The 12,706-nt window shown below is 40.0% G+C and overlaps 1 long non-coding RNA gene across 3 annotated transcripts in view; it reads left to right on the top strand.

Moving 5' to 3' along the window:
* LOC141374892 (uncharacterized) overlaps nt 1-12,706 on the top strand; it is a 175,463-nt gene that overhangs the window by 39,108 nt on the left and 123,649 nt on the right. For all 3 annotated transcript variants that reach the window (XR_012382067.1, XR_012382066.1, XR_012382065.1), the window contains exon 3: nt 282-393. This is a non-coding gene — a long non-coding RNA (uncharacterized lncRNA). The remainder of the gene's footprint in view (nt 1-281; nt 394-12,706) is intronic.

Here is a 12,706-nt window from a genome sequence, read left to right as displayed (position 1 = left end):
AATAGATAAGGACACTCAACTTGGCCCTTTAAAAATGAGATTGACCTGCAGTGTCTGAACATGGGTTCTTGGTCCCCCAGCGTGGGTAGCTGCAAGACACACCCCAAAACGGTGCCCATGACCTTGAAATCAAAATTCCCAGGGATGCACCTTTCTATACTCATGAGGCGCAGCCTGTTGGGTAGCTGTGCATTCACTGGTTCCTTCATCCTGCCTCTAAATGCAGAGTTGGTCTTTGTGTGGACACGATACTAATGTCGTTCTCTTCCCCCTGCATACAGATGGAGCATACAAAGGACCCAGATGGATTTGTGGTGACTTGAGGACAAGGTTTCCGCAGGAGATTATACTAATCGCCGACTCAGTAGACCTGTGAGCTTGAGTTCTACGTAGGTAAGTATACAATGTTTTTCATAAAAACTAAATGAAATGCAAACTACTTTTATATTGTCATCACTTTGAAGAGTTTTATCTTTCAGAGCAAAGAATTATCTCTGACCCCGTAAATTCAGTCCATGCTTCACTTAGAAGAGTGTTTGTTTTCTAAATCTAATCCTCAGAAATCAGCCATGAGCTTCCCAAATATTTCAATCTTGTTAATGATGCTTGCTTTAAATTCAAATCCCATTTCTCAGTGTATGTTTGAAATAGTCAAGAAGCCCTGTCATTTTTTAGCTATTCTTAGTATGTTAAGTGGATTTCGAAGCTATCTGTCAATGAGCCCTCCATCCCCCCTGTCTGTCCCCACTGCAATTCGCCACAGCAGGAAGGAGGGTGAACGCTTACTTGGCCCTGGGTTTGGGGAAGTAGGGTGGACAGAGCAAGTCTGAGATGCTCTTAGGGATTGAAATCGAGGGTGTTTGGGTTAGTGGCACAGACAGGATTTGAAGCCATCTGTCTGAGCACAGCATCTTAGTTTGCAGCTCCAGGCAATGCTCCATTTCCTCCCCATGGATGATTAAGGGGGGAGTCAAAGGAAGGCAACAGAAGGAAGCATTTCTCACTTCCATAGATGAAAAATGACAAGATGTTATTTTCCAACATTGATTCAGGGAACGTTTATTTTGCCCCCATGATATGTGGGACTCTTAGAAGGATACTATCTCTGAGAGGCCCTGTGTTAGGAGTACTGTGTTATGAGCACTCTGTAGGGGCAATGACATTTTCAGACATGGACTCTAGTGAGGCAGAATCTTCTCTCCTTTTGCTTATGTCAAGAGCCAGAGTGTAAACAAAAAGATCCCTCATCTAACCGGAACCGAAGTGCTGAGACAGTCACTCAAAGTTCTAGACAGTTTTCAGAGCTTCCCGAAGATTCCCTGGGGATATTTCAAAATTCAATTTGGTGAGTGTTAAATAAGTGTAGACAGTATGCTGAGCAGAGGGTTTGTACCAAGGAGACAGAGGTGATCAAGACGTCTCTCCTGTCCTTGAGGAGCTCTCAGTCTAATGGGGGCCGTTTTTCTGTCCCAGGTGTAAATACAGCGATTGTGTCACCCATGGAAATAGATAAATGTCTGAGTGCCTCTATTCCAAATAAGGTTTGAAAATCAGTATATAAACATCTGCAGTACAATACCCTGGGAAAATAAAGTTATCAGGGAAGGGGTTGGGGGGAAGAACAGGTCAGGGTGATAGAATTACTCCTGGAAAATTTTTAGTACCTGAGGCAATGCCTACGTTGTGCGCAGCTTTTCGAATCAGCTGGTCTTCAGCTTCCCAGCTGTCAAAGCAAACAGGGAAAGATGATCAATCACAGAAACATATCTGCTTCTCAAAAAAGGTACATGTGTTTCCTGGTTTTTGAAAACTGGGAAACTGTTTCGCTCTGAATCTTCCTAAAGGAGAGCCGTGTGAAAGAGGGACCCACGCCCTCCACTTCACAGCATGTTCCAGCAATAAACACAATTGCTTTTTCCAAGTGAAAGCTTCTTAGCACACCAGCTGAGTTCATAACGCCACAGTGAAATTCCAGAAATAAACATCCATTGGAGCCAAAGCGGTCAGTCCGGGGCCAGGTTGACTATTGCTCTGGTTTAACCTAGGGCTGGAAATTCACCTCCGGGGATGTATTCTGAGGTGATCTCTGGAAAGGAGGTAGCTGTTTTACTTTTTTTTTTTAGACCAGGTACACTCAACCTCAGGCTTATGGCAGCTCGATCCCCTATTGGCGGGATTTTTGAGGTTGGCATGTGTTTTAGAGTGAGGCAGACATTTGTCTCTGCTCTGTTACTCAAATTGTGTCACTATGAGTGATTTGCTTACCCCTCCTAAGCTTTGTTTTTCTTCTTCTGAGTTGGGAGAGTAATATTTCCTTCACAGGTTCATTGGGAAAAACAGGGGAGACTATGTGCACAATCACAAAGCTCTGTGTTCAGGGCGAAGCAAACACTCACGTAAGAATGGTTAGCAAGTCACAATTACTGCTAATTTGGCTAAAAATATCCCTTATTTTTTTTGTATTACAGAGGGATGGATGTCCTTTTTTCCTTTATGACTTTAGTGTCATCAAGAGCTTTTATTACATTAGTATATTTTGCAGCATTTTGTCGCTACTAGGGATTCAGTATAACGTTTCCAATGCTTTCTTTAATTTTGAGTAATTTTTTATATAATCCCAAAACTTTTTGTTAAAAACCAGTACATACACCTGATCATCTTAGGTTTATGAAAGAAAGTGTGAAACCAAATGAAACAAAAGCACTTCAGACCAACAGACGCTTCCCTAGGCTTTACCAAGACCCTGGGTTAGCATCTGATAGAAAACCACAACCAGGGGCACCTGGGTGGCTCGGTTGGTTAAGCGTCTGCTTTGGCTCAGGTTGTGATCTGGGGTCCTGAGATCGAGTGCCACACAGAGCCCCACATCAGGCTCCCTGCTCAGCGGGGAGTTTACTTCTCCCTCTGCCCCTCCCCACAGCTGGTGTGCTCTCTCTCTCTTCTCTCTCTCTCTCTCTCTCTCTCTCTAATAAATAAATAAATAAATAAAATCTTAAAAAAAAAAAAAAAAGAAATCCACATCCATAGCTTAAAGAAATGCACTGGAGACTTGTGAGGCTGTGGGTCTAATTTTAATTAAAATTAAGATTTTCAGAAGGAGTAATTTCATTAATGTCCTTGGTTAATAGACAAGTACTGATTTGCATATCTGGACAGTACAAACTCAAAGCAGGTGATGAAGGCTTGCAGTATAAAAGGCTCAGAAGGCAAATTGCTGGCTGACCTCCATCAGCCATGTGTTGGGTCCACATACCTGTGGACTTACAAAAGGCCTGTACCTCTTTAAATGCTCATAGCTGTAAATTTGTGCTCGCTCTGTTTTTCTTTTTCTTTTTTTTTTTTTTAGATTTTATTTATTCATTTGACAGAGAGAGACACAGCGAGAGAGGGAACACAGCAGGGGGAGTTGGGGAGGGAGAAGCAGGCTTCCCGAGGAGCAGGGAGCCTGATGCGGGGCTCGATCCCAGGACCCTGGGATCATGACCGGAGCCGAAGGCAGACGCTTAACGAATGAGCCACCCAGGCGCCCCTCGCTCTGTTTTTCTAATAGTGGCTTTTTCTTTCTCCCTCTCAGCATGAGTCTCTCGTGTAGCTCCCCTCAGGTTAGGTGACCCAGGGGCCAGCTAAGCCTCTGACTCACTCTCAGTTCTCAGGGGACTCATCAGCAGATTTGTGTCGGTAGATACTCAGGGAGATGTGGGTCCACATTACGTGGCTTCTGTTGAGTTTCCCTAGGAATAGGTACAGTTTGAATTTCAGCAACTATTTGTTGGAAATCAGAGCCCTGTAGCTATGAATTGAATGCCTCCAGGATGGCATGTGGTATTGCATAAGGTCACACTGTCCCATTTCGTAGTCCTATTTCATAGTTTGATTTGGATGGTAGACTGGAGAACATCTCATTAAGTGTACAAATTAGATCATGATAAGTAAGTGGCTTGAGGACCTGGAGAGAATGATTAGATTTCAGAGTAACCTTAGAGAATGAGTCAGACATAGAGAAAGGTTAGGCAGGATTTTATGAATGTACACACACACATACACACACACACACACACACACACACATGCACAGAGAGAGAGTGACGAGAGAGGGAGAGAGACTGAGAGCATTAAAATCTGTATATCTCTCAGTGCTTGGCACAGAGTAATCACAGAATAAATATCACTTTTGTTGAATTTAACGAGGATTGCCTCAAAAAGATAGGACAGCCTTTCTAGCAACCTGGTTCACAAAGATATCTAAAGTTAAGGATTTTTTTAATCAACTAAAAAAAGCAAACTGATTTTCACTTATCTTCAGTGTTAGTTGTTCTAGTTGCTAAAACAACAACGCTTTACAGAACAAAAAAGAAACCAAAGCTGGTGTTCTTTTTATGCCTTTTATTTCCTCTTCCCTTTATCCTAAAGATGCAGTTGAAGCTCCAATAGATGCTGATGTAACTTTTAATTTACATTTGTGGTAGATTTTTTCCCCACTTATTGTTTACACAAAATTCCCCCACCCACGAGGAAGCACCAGGTCCTTCCTTGGTAATTCTGGGCCATGCCCTCTCTCCCCTCCACTGCAAACATGGTTGGGATAGACAGACCTATTGAAATTATCAATATCTAAGATCTTCTAGAGTGCAGAGGATGACCAAGAACTGTCAGAAGATGGATTTCAGGTGGAAGGGTGTCTTTGTCCACAGTTTACCCTGCTGCATGACCTGAGAGACGTGGCTCTTAAAGCAGTAGTACTTAGCCATGAAAAAGAATGAGGGGCGCTTGGGTGGCTCAGTCCCTTAAGGGTCTGATTCTTGATCTTGGCTCAGGTCATGATCTCAGGGTTGTGAGATGGATCCCCACATTGGGCTCCAGATGCACTCTCTCTCAGGGTGCCTGGGTGGCTCAGTCAGTTAAGCATCTGCCTTTAGCTTAGGTCATGACCGAGGGACCCTGGGATTGAGCCCTGCATGGGGCAGGGAGGGCAATCAGCAGGGAGTCTGCTTCTCCCTCTCTCTCTGCCCCTCCTCCAGCTTGTGCTCTCTCTCCTTTTCTCTCAAATAAATAAAATCTTTAAAAATAAAAAAAGAGAAAAAAAGATGCTCCCTCTTTCCCCTGACTACCCCCTCTGCTTGCATGCACTCTCTCTCTCTCTCTTACTCTCAAAAGAAAAAAAAATGAAATCTTGCCATTTCCAATGACATGGATGGAACTAGAGAGCATCATGCTAAGTGAAATAAGTCAGTCAGAGAAAGACAAATACCATATGATTTTACTCATGTGGAATTTAAGAAATAAAACAAATTGAACAGAGGGAAAAGAAGAGAGAGGTGAACCAAGAAACAGACTTCTAACTACAGAGAACAAACTGATGGTCACTAGAGGGGAGGTGGGTAGGGGGGTGGGTGAAACAGGTGATGAGTATTAAGGAGTGCTCTTGTATGGAAGTGTTGAATCACTAAATTGTACACCCTAAACTTATGTTACACTGTATGTTAACTAACTGGAATTTAAATAAAAACTTAAATAAATAAATAAAGGAGTGGCCTCCCTTGGGGGATGGCCTTCCCCAAAACAAGCCAGTTCATATTCATATTAAGTTCTGGAAGTTTCTTTTGCTGTGTGACCTCTGGCCACTGTCTCGAGCAGCTATTTCTCTCATTATCCCTCCTCCAACAGTGTTTTCTTTTAGTGTTTCACACTTTTTTTGGTAAGCTTTAAATAAAATCAACCCAGACTAGAGAACTTATAACTTGAAACAAAAAAATTCTCACTTACTTGGTGGATTTTCTCAGTGTCTTTAGATGTTTTCATTATTTTCAGCAGTTAAGCTAAATTTAGAGGAAAAAGAGATTTGAAACAATTAATTGTTAACTCTTCTTGGACTAGATAAAATTGTTGTTGTGCTTTTTTTTCTTACCTACCTTTGCTATTTGTTTGATGGTGTAGTCTCCTTGGAACTCTGGTGCTCTGGAAGCCAAATTTTGGGGAAAAACAAACCCAGGATTAAATATAGATAGACATTTTTCTCTTCCTGCTTGTGTGACTTCTGGCTGCTTCCCCCTCTGTAAAATTGAAATAATGAGACCTACTTCCCACGACTGAAATGCTGTTTAAAAACTCTGATCTACATGAAGCTCTTAGCATAGCACATGGAAGATAAGGGGTAGTTATATCATCAACAAAACAGGCAACCTACTGAGTGGGAGAAAATATTTGCAAGTCATATATCTGATAAGGAGTTCATATCCAAAATATATAAAGAATTCATACAACTCAACAGCCAAAAAACCAACAATCTGATTAAAAAATGGGCAGAAATTCTGAATATTTTTCCACAGAAGACATAGAGATGACCAACAGGTACATGAAAAGATGCTCAGCATCACTAATCATCAGGGAAAAGCAAATCAAAACTACAGTGAGATATCACCTCACACCTGTTAGAATGGTTATAATAAAAAAGACAAGAGATGACAAATGCTGGAGATGATGTGAAGAAATGGGAACCACTGTGCGCTGATGGTGGGAATGTAAATTGGTGTGGTCAGCATGGAAAACAGTATGGAGTTTCCTCAAAAAATTAAAAACAGAGCTACCGTATGATCTAACAGTTCCACTTCTGGGTAAGAAAACACTAAATCAAAAAAATATATGCACCCTGATGTTCATTGTAGAATTATTACATTATCCAAGACTTGGAAACAAACTAAATATCCATTGATGGATAAGTGAATAAAGAAAATGTGGTATATACATAAAATGGAACATAATTTATCCATAAAAAGTAATTAAATCTTGGCATTTGAGACAAATAGATGACCTCATGGGCATAATGCCAACTGAAATCAGTCAGAGAAAGACAAATACTATATGATCCCTCTTATAATGTGTAATCTAGAACAACAACAAGAACAAAACTCAAAAACCAAGTTCATAGGTATAGTGAACAAACTGGTGGAGGGACAGGGGTAGGGAATGTGTGAAATGAGTGAAGGGGGTTGAAAGGTACAAACTTCCAGTTATAAAATACATAAGTCATAGGAAGATAATATAAAGCATGGTGACTATAGTTAATAATGCTGTTGCATATTTGAAAGTTGCCAAGAGAGTACATTTTACAGGTCTTCATCACAAGAAAAAGATTTTTTGTAACTATGTATGGTGACGAATGTTAATTAGACTTATTGTGGTGATCATTTCACACTATATACAAATATTGGATCATTATGTTGTACACCTGAAACTAATATTATATGTAGTTACACCTAAATAAAAAAATTACTGGCAACCCACAGTGAGAGAATAATTCTTTCAAGTGACTTTAGATAGTCTTTTTTGTTTTTAAATATTTTATTTATTTATTTGAAAAGGAGAGAGGGAGAAGCAGACTCCCCACTGCGCAGGGACCCCGACGTGGGGCTCGATCCCAGGACCCTGGGATCATGACCCTGGGATCATGGCCCAAGCTGAAGGCAGCCGCTTGACCGACGGAGCCACCCATGTGCCCCACTTTAGATAGTCTTCTAATTATATAGTCTAATAAAATGTGTTCTAGATACAAAAAGAAAAAGCAAACAAACACAAAAACAATAAAAAATGGCAGTCATTTTTATTTAGTAATGGGTTAATTAGCCAGTAAGACTTGGAATTGTAGTCATAGTGAAAATAGTCACATTAAAGTATTAATCAGATTTCAGACTTGTTTATGTTTGAACAATTACTCGTTTAAATTCCCCGTTCCAGTTGGTACAGTCTGTCACAAGAAAGAATGGGGATGAGTTAAGACAGAGGAGAGGATGAAGTGATACCTATGTGGACCTGTAACAGCATTCCCATTCTGGGCTTCCCATCAGACACTGATGTTTTATGACTTGTTAGGAAGCAGCGGAAGAGGGTTCTGTGGTCAAACACATTTAGGAAATAGTTCCCATTGCAGGAAATGGACTGATGTTGCCTTGGGCGGTTTCGGTCAGAAGCGGAGGAATCACTTTTGCTTCCCTCTTTCCCTTACCCCGTGCTTTCCAATCCACCAGCAAGTCTTCTCATCCATTTCCAAAGTGTGTCCTTGGGCTCATTCCCTTCTCTCTGTATTCTCAGCTATCCCGATGCAAACAGTTTATCCTAAGCTATGATGCAACCTACCTGCCCACCTCCATGCTCGCCACCGTCTAGAGTGACCATTGAACAACGCAATCTCAGTGCTCCATTCCCCTGCGTAGAGCTCCCTGTAGCTTCCCATTGTGCTGAGAATAAATCCAAATGGTTTCCCCATTCCTGCTTGTCTCTCTGACCTCATCTGATACTACTGCTCCATTCACCCCATTCTGCCCCGCAGGCCTTATTTCTGTCCTTGAATATGACAGTCTTGCTTCCGCTGAGTGCCTTTGCCTGGGGAGCTCTTCCGGAGCTCCTTTCTGTAGCGACCTCTATACACCACCTACCATCACATGCTTTATCACATCTGCCTGTTGTGTGTTATTTAGTTTTAGAGATCATGCCACTATCAGAGATGGTACTCTTCATTTATTTATAACTTGCTCCTAGCCTTGCCTGGAATGTCAGTCTTTTGAAGGCAGGAATGTTGTTTTATCACCAAGTGCCCAGGACAATGCCTGGTATCTTGTGCTCACCTGTTTATTGGATGAGTGCATGCAATTCTGGTTGAATAGCAGAAGGTGCTAGACCTCACGCAGCCTGAAAAATACGGCCATATTTTTGTTCACCAATTCTTTTAAGAAATACCCTTTAGCCATAAAATGAAGCACCCTTTGTCTTTCCTACAATGACCTCTTTAGATGAAATTTGCAAAGTTAAAACTTGTTTTCATCGACTTGGGGGCACTTTTAAAATTTAAAGTAAGAAAGTTTATCTTGGTCGCCATGACTATAAAACTGGACTTGAAGTGTTAATAAAGTGATATTTTTAGACATTCAATTAAATGCTTTTTTTCAGCCCTGGGGCAGCTGGTAAACATCACACACTAAACAAAAAGTCTTTTCTTCATTTTATGTTTTATTTTCTCATAGATGATATATATATTTGATAAGTATAATACATATATTTCAAACCCTAAAAGCAATTTTAAAAGAATGAATGTCAGATGGAGATTTATTTTTCAAAATTCTTGGGATGGCTACATAGAATATTTTATTAGGTAGAGACTTTAATTTTTAATTAAAGTTAAAAAAAACCCTTTGTCATCAGAAACCAGGTTAGTAATATTTCAGTGTTCTTTCTTTTTTTTACTAGACTATTTCCTCTGTAGACTCGGGTTTTCAAAGCAACCGACATATTTTTTCCAAATGAAATATTCGAGAACATCAATATTTTAAAACAGAAATATCCCGACTCCAACAGTCATTAGGTATGTGAGCTTTGGAAAAATTACTTAACCCTTGAGTCTGTTTTCACGTCTGTAAAATGGGGATAGCAATATTTATTTTATTGATTTGTTGCAGAAATTAAATGTGATACTTCCAGCTAAGTGCTTGACATAAAATAGCCTCTCAGTAAGTGCTAGTTATTTTCTAGCTCTCCTTTTACTGCAGTCACACTCATTGAGTTCCTACTGCGGGTCTAGCCCTTGCTAGTTACTGACTAAAACTGCAGTGAGTAAGATCTGGCCGCTGGCCTCAGGCTTAGAGAGCGCCCTTGCATTAAGAACTTTCTTGTGTGGCTTGGAGTTTGGTGATAGAAGATTTATAATACATATGTAAACTTATATGTTATAATTATTATAAATAAAAGAACAAATAAAGAATATATACATACATAAATGCAAATATATAAAATCTATAAAAATATAAAATATATATGCATGTACATATACATACATATGTATTTTATATATAAGATTCATATAAAAATAAAAAATATATATTTATACACATACGTAAATATATATAAAACAAAAGTATAAATATATACATACATATATATGTATATATATAAAATTTACCATATATGGTAGTCAAAGTTCCAAAGTCAAGCTAAAAAAAAATAAGGTACAGAGTTGTAGAATCTCTGTGTTGTACTCCTGAAACTACTGTAACATTGAGTGTTAACTATACCTCAATTTGAAGAAACCCCAAAAATTGGGGTAGACAAGTGTGTCTTTGTGATAGTCACTAGGGTTTGGTACCCAGGGGTCCAAAGCCAAGTTTAAAAACACTGGGGTGCACCATGCTGTGTAGGTATCACTCTAAGACTTCTCAGAGTTTTACCTTGGGAAAGTGCAATCTGACTTTCTAAGAAAAGCTCTGGCAGTTTTGTGCACATATTAGGGTCTCAATATTTGATTTGTAAATATCGAGTCGGCATTGCACACACTTTACGGGACTTTCTAGGAGGAAAGGAAATTTGCAGTTGAGGCTACCATTCTTCTGTTGACTCCACTTCCCCGTGCGGGATTCATGTTGGACCTAAAGATGAATCCTATGTCAACAGGTAGAAAAGAGGGTGAGGAAGTCACTCTGGGAAGGAGAACGTGCACGAGATAGGTTCTTTGTTGTGGAGTACGCGTTGAGCAACTATTTTTTTCCCCTATGGAGTACTATGAATTACATGAATTTATATATAAATGTATATGTATATGATATGAATTTAATAAAAATTAACATAAGAAGAAAAGCTGGCATTCAGATAGAGCTCGAAAAGCTGCATAAAACCTCAACACACTTGTATTCTAAGATTTTCAACTTCTCCATTGAGGAGTTCTGTAATAATTCTGGATTTCATTCTTCTTATTCCAACCTTGTGACCTTGATAGGGCAGTTTTGGCAATTGCATGATTTCAGTGCTCTTCCCGAGACTTGCTTGTCTGAAATCACTAACATTTTAGAACAAAACAAAAGCATGGTCAAGCTTGTGAAGATTCAAACATGTTTAGAAGTGGTTTTATGTGTGTATGGGAAAGGGGTTACTGACGGTACCTCCCGGTTTGCCATTCCCCCATCTTCTTTCTCCTCTCCTGTACCAGGTGTCTGAGCCACGAGCCCCGCTGTCCTGTGTGTGCTCTCATGTGCTCTCACCCTGGCCCCCGAGCGTCTCACTCCCCCCATCTCCTTGCCAGAGGTAGGCCCTCATCAGTCTATTAAATTCTCACAGGAGAAGCTTGGAGGAAACATGAGGGGCTCTCCTTTGCTTCCCTCAATTCTATACAATTTTAGGGGCTTTCTCAAGGCCAAACTCCATCTTTAAGGACTATAACCCAACGTTTCCCAGTGTTTCTGCTACTGAGAGTCTGTCTTACAATGTTCTTCCTTTGACCCCAAATTTTACTAGAATTTTATCTAATAAACAGATAAAACTAAGGATATATTTTCCTATTAATTAGAGCTTCAATTTGGCTTGAAAGAAGTATCAGCATCCTGAGTTCATATGACTATAATCACAAGGGAAGATACGTGGTGTTTTAGCCTGTGCATCATAAACATGTTATATATTTCAAATAAGTGAATAACATATAGAGAGAATTTTGAAAGTAAAAAGGCTCTAGAACCCCAGGAGGAATAGGGATTCAAGGCTAGAAAAATCGTTAAAACTAAAAGAAAGATTCTAATGGTGAAGATGTCAGTAGGCGGTGTTATCTCTGGCTTGTTGGAAGATTTGAAGGGCAAACAGGATTTGATCTTTTGCTCATTTCATACATACAAATACTTGCCAGTGTTTATTAACACGTATCCTTGCTCATTCTCTTGTATGCTTACACACCAGATGCATGAACAATTTCTCCCTGGAGAGATTTAGGGGGGAAATTCCTGAAATGTATTGATTCGTGTCGATAATTTATAATATGAACATATGTAATGGTCACTCTTCTCCAAAGTTAGCAAATAATAGGGGGCAATCTTAAGCTAGTCCCAGGCAGATTTCAAAAAAATATGCTAAGTGTCAAGGATTGAGTGACTAAGAAAAGAAGAAAGGGCAAATGCTAACTTCTTTTTTTCTCCATTCTCACCAAAAGGTGGCTTTATCAGTGGCTTTACCCAGCAGGGAATATCCTTAACTATACAAGTCATGTTTGTCATTGAGAATGGACCTTTCTGTTCATGGAAATTTGAAGAAAGAGAGGAGCTCAGCTCTTTATAGTATTTAAGGAGAGCCCAGAGAGTTCTGTACTACTGGTGGAGAGAACAAACTGGAAAATCAATCAGGAGCTAAAGTGGAGGAATCTTGGTAAAGGGATGTGAAAAGCACCCAAGAGTTAATGTTGAAAGAGATAAATGAAGATGTTGCAAATCTATACTCCTGTCAGATCTTACAAATGGAATCCCAGTAATACTAGAGCACATTATGTGGTTTTCACACGTAACAACAAAGCAAAAGAGAGAAAAGTTCTGGTTTGAGAAGAAACAATCTCATTCCTTCTGTGAAATGCAATGGTGTGTTAGCACGAGAGAAAGACTTCTTGGAACAGGCAAGAAAGTAACTTTCAGGTATTTGGTAACCAAGAGAGTAGGTGTGAAGGAAGTCCCTGTTGAAGAAGAAAAGTAGTTTGATATATACCTATATTTTAAAGATTTTATTTGAGAGCAAGAGAGAGAGTGAGAGAGAGCGCATGCACATAAGTGGGGGGAGGGGCAGAGGGAGAGAGAATCCTAAGCAGACCCCCACTGAGTAGGGAGTTGGCTGCAGCGCTCAATCTCAGGACCCTAAGATCATGACCTGAGCCGAAACCAAGAGTTGGATGCCCAAATGACTAGCCACCCAGATGCCCT

The sequence above is a fragment of the Callorhinus ursinus genome, unplaced genomic scaffold (assembly GCF_003265705.2).
Source record: "Callorhinus ursinus isolate GAN/ISIS: 27379988/994484 unplaced genomic scaffold, GSC_fseal_2.0 scaffold23, whole genome shotgun sequence".
Classification (NCBI taxonomy): Eukaryota; Metazoa; Chordata; class Mammalia; order Carnivora; family Otariidae; genus Callorhinus; species Callorhinus ursinus.
Note: the sequence above shows the minus strand (reverse complement) of the source record. Positions and strands in the feature narration are given on the sequence as shown.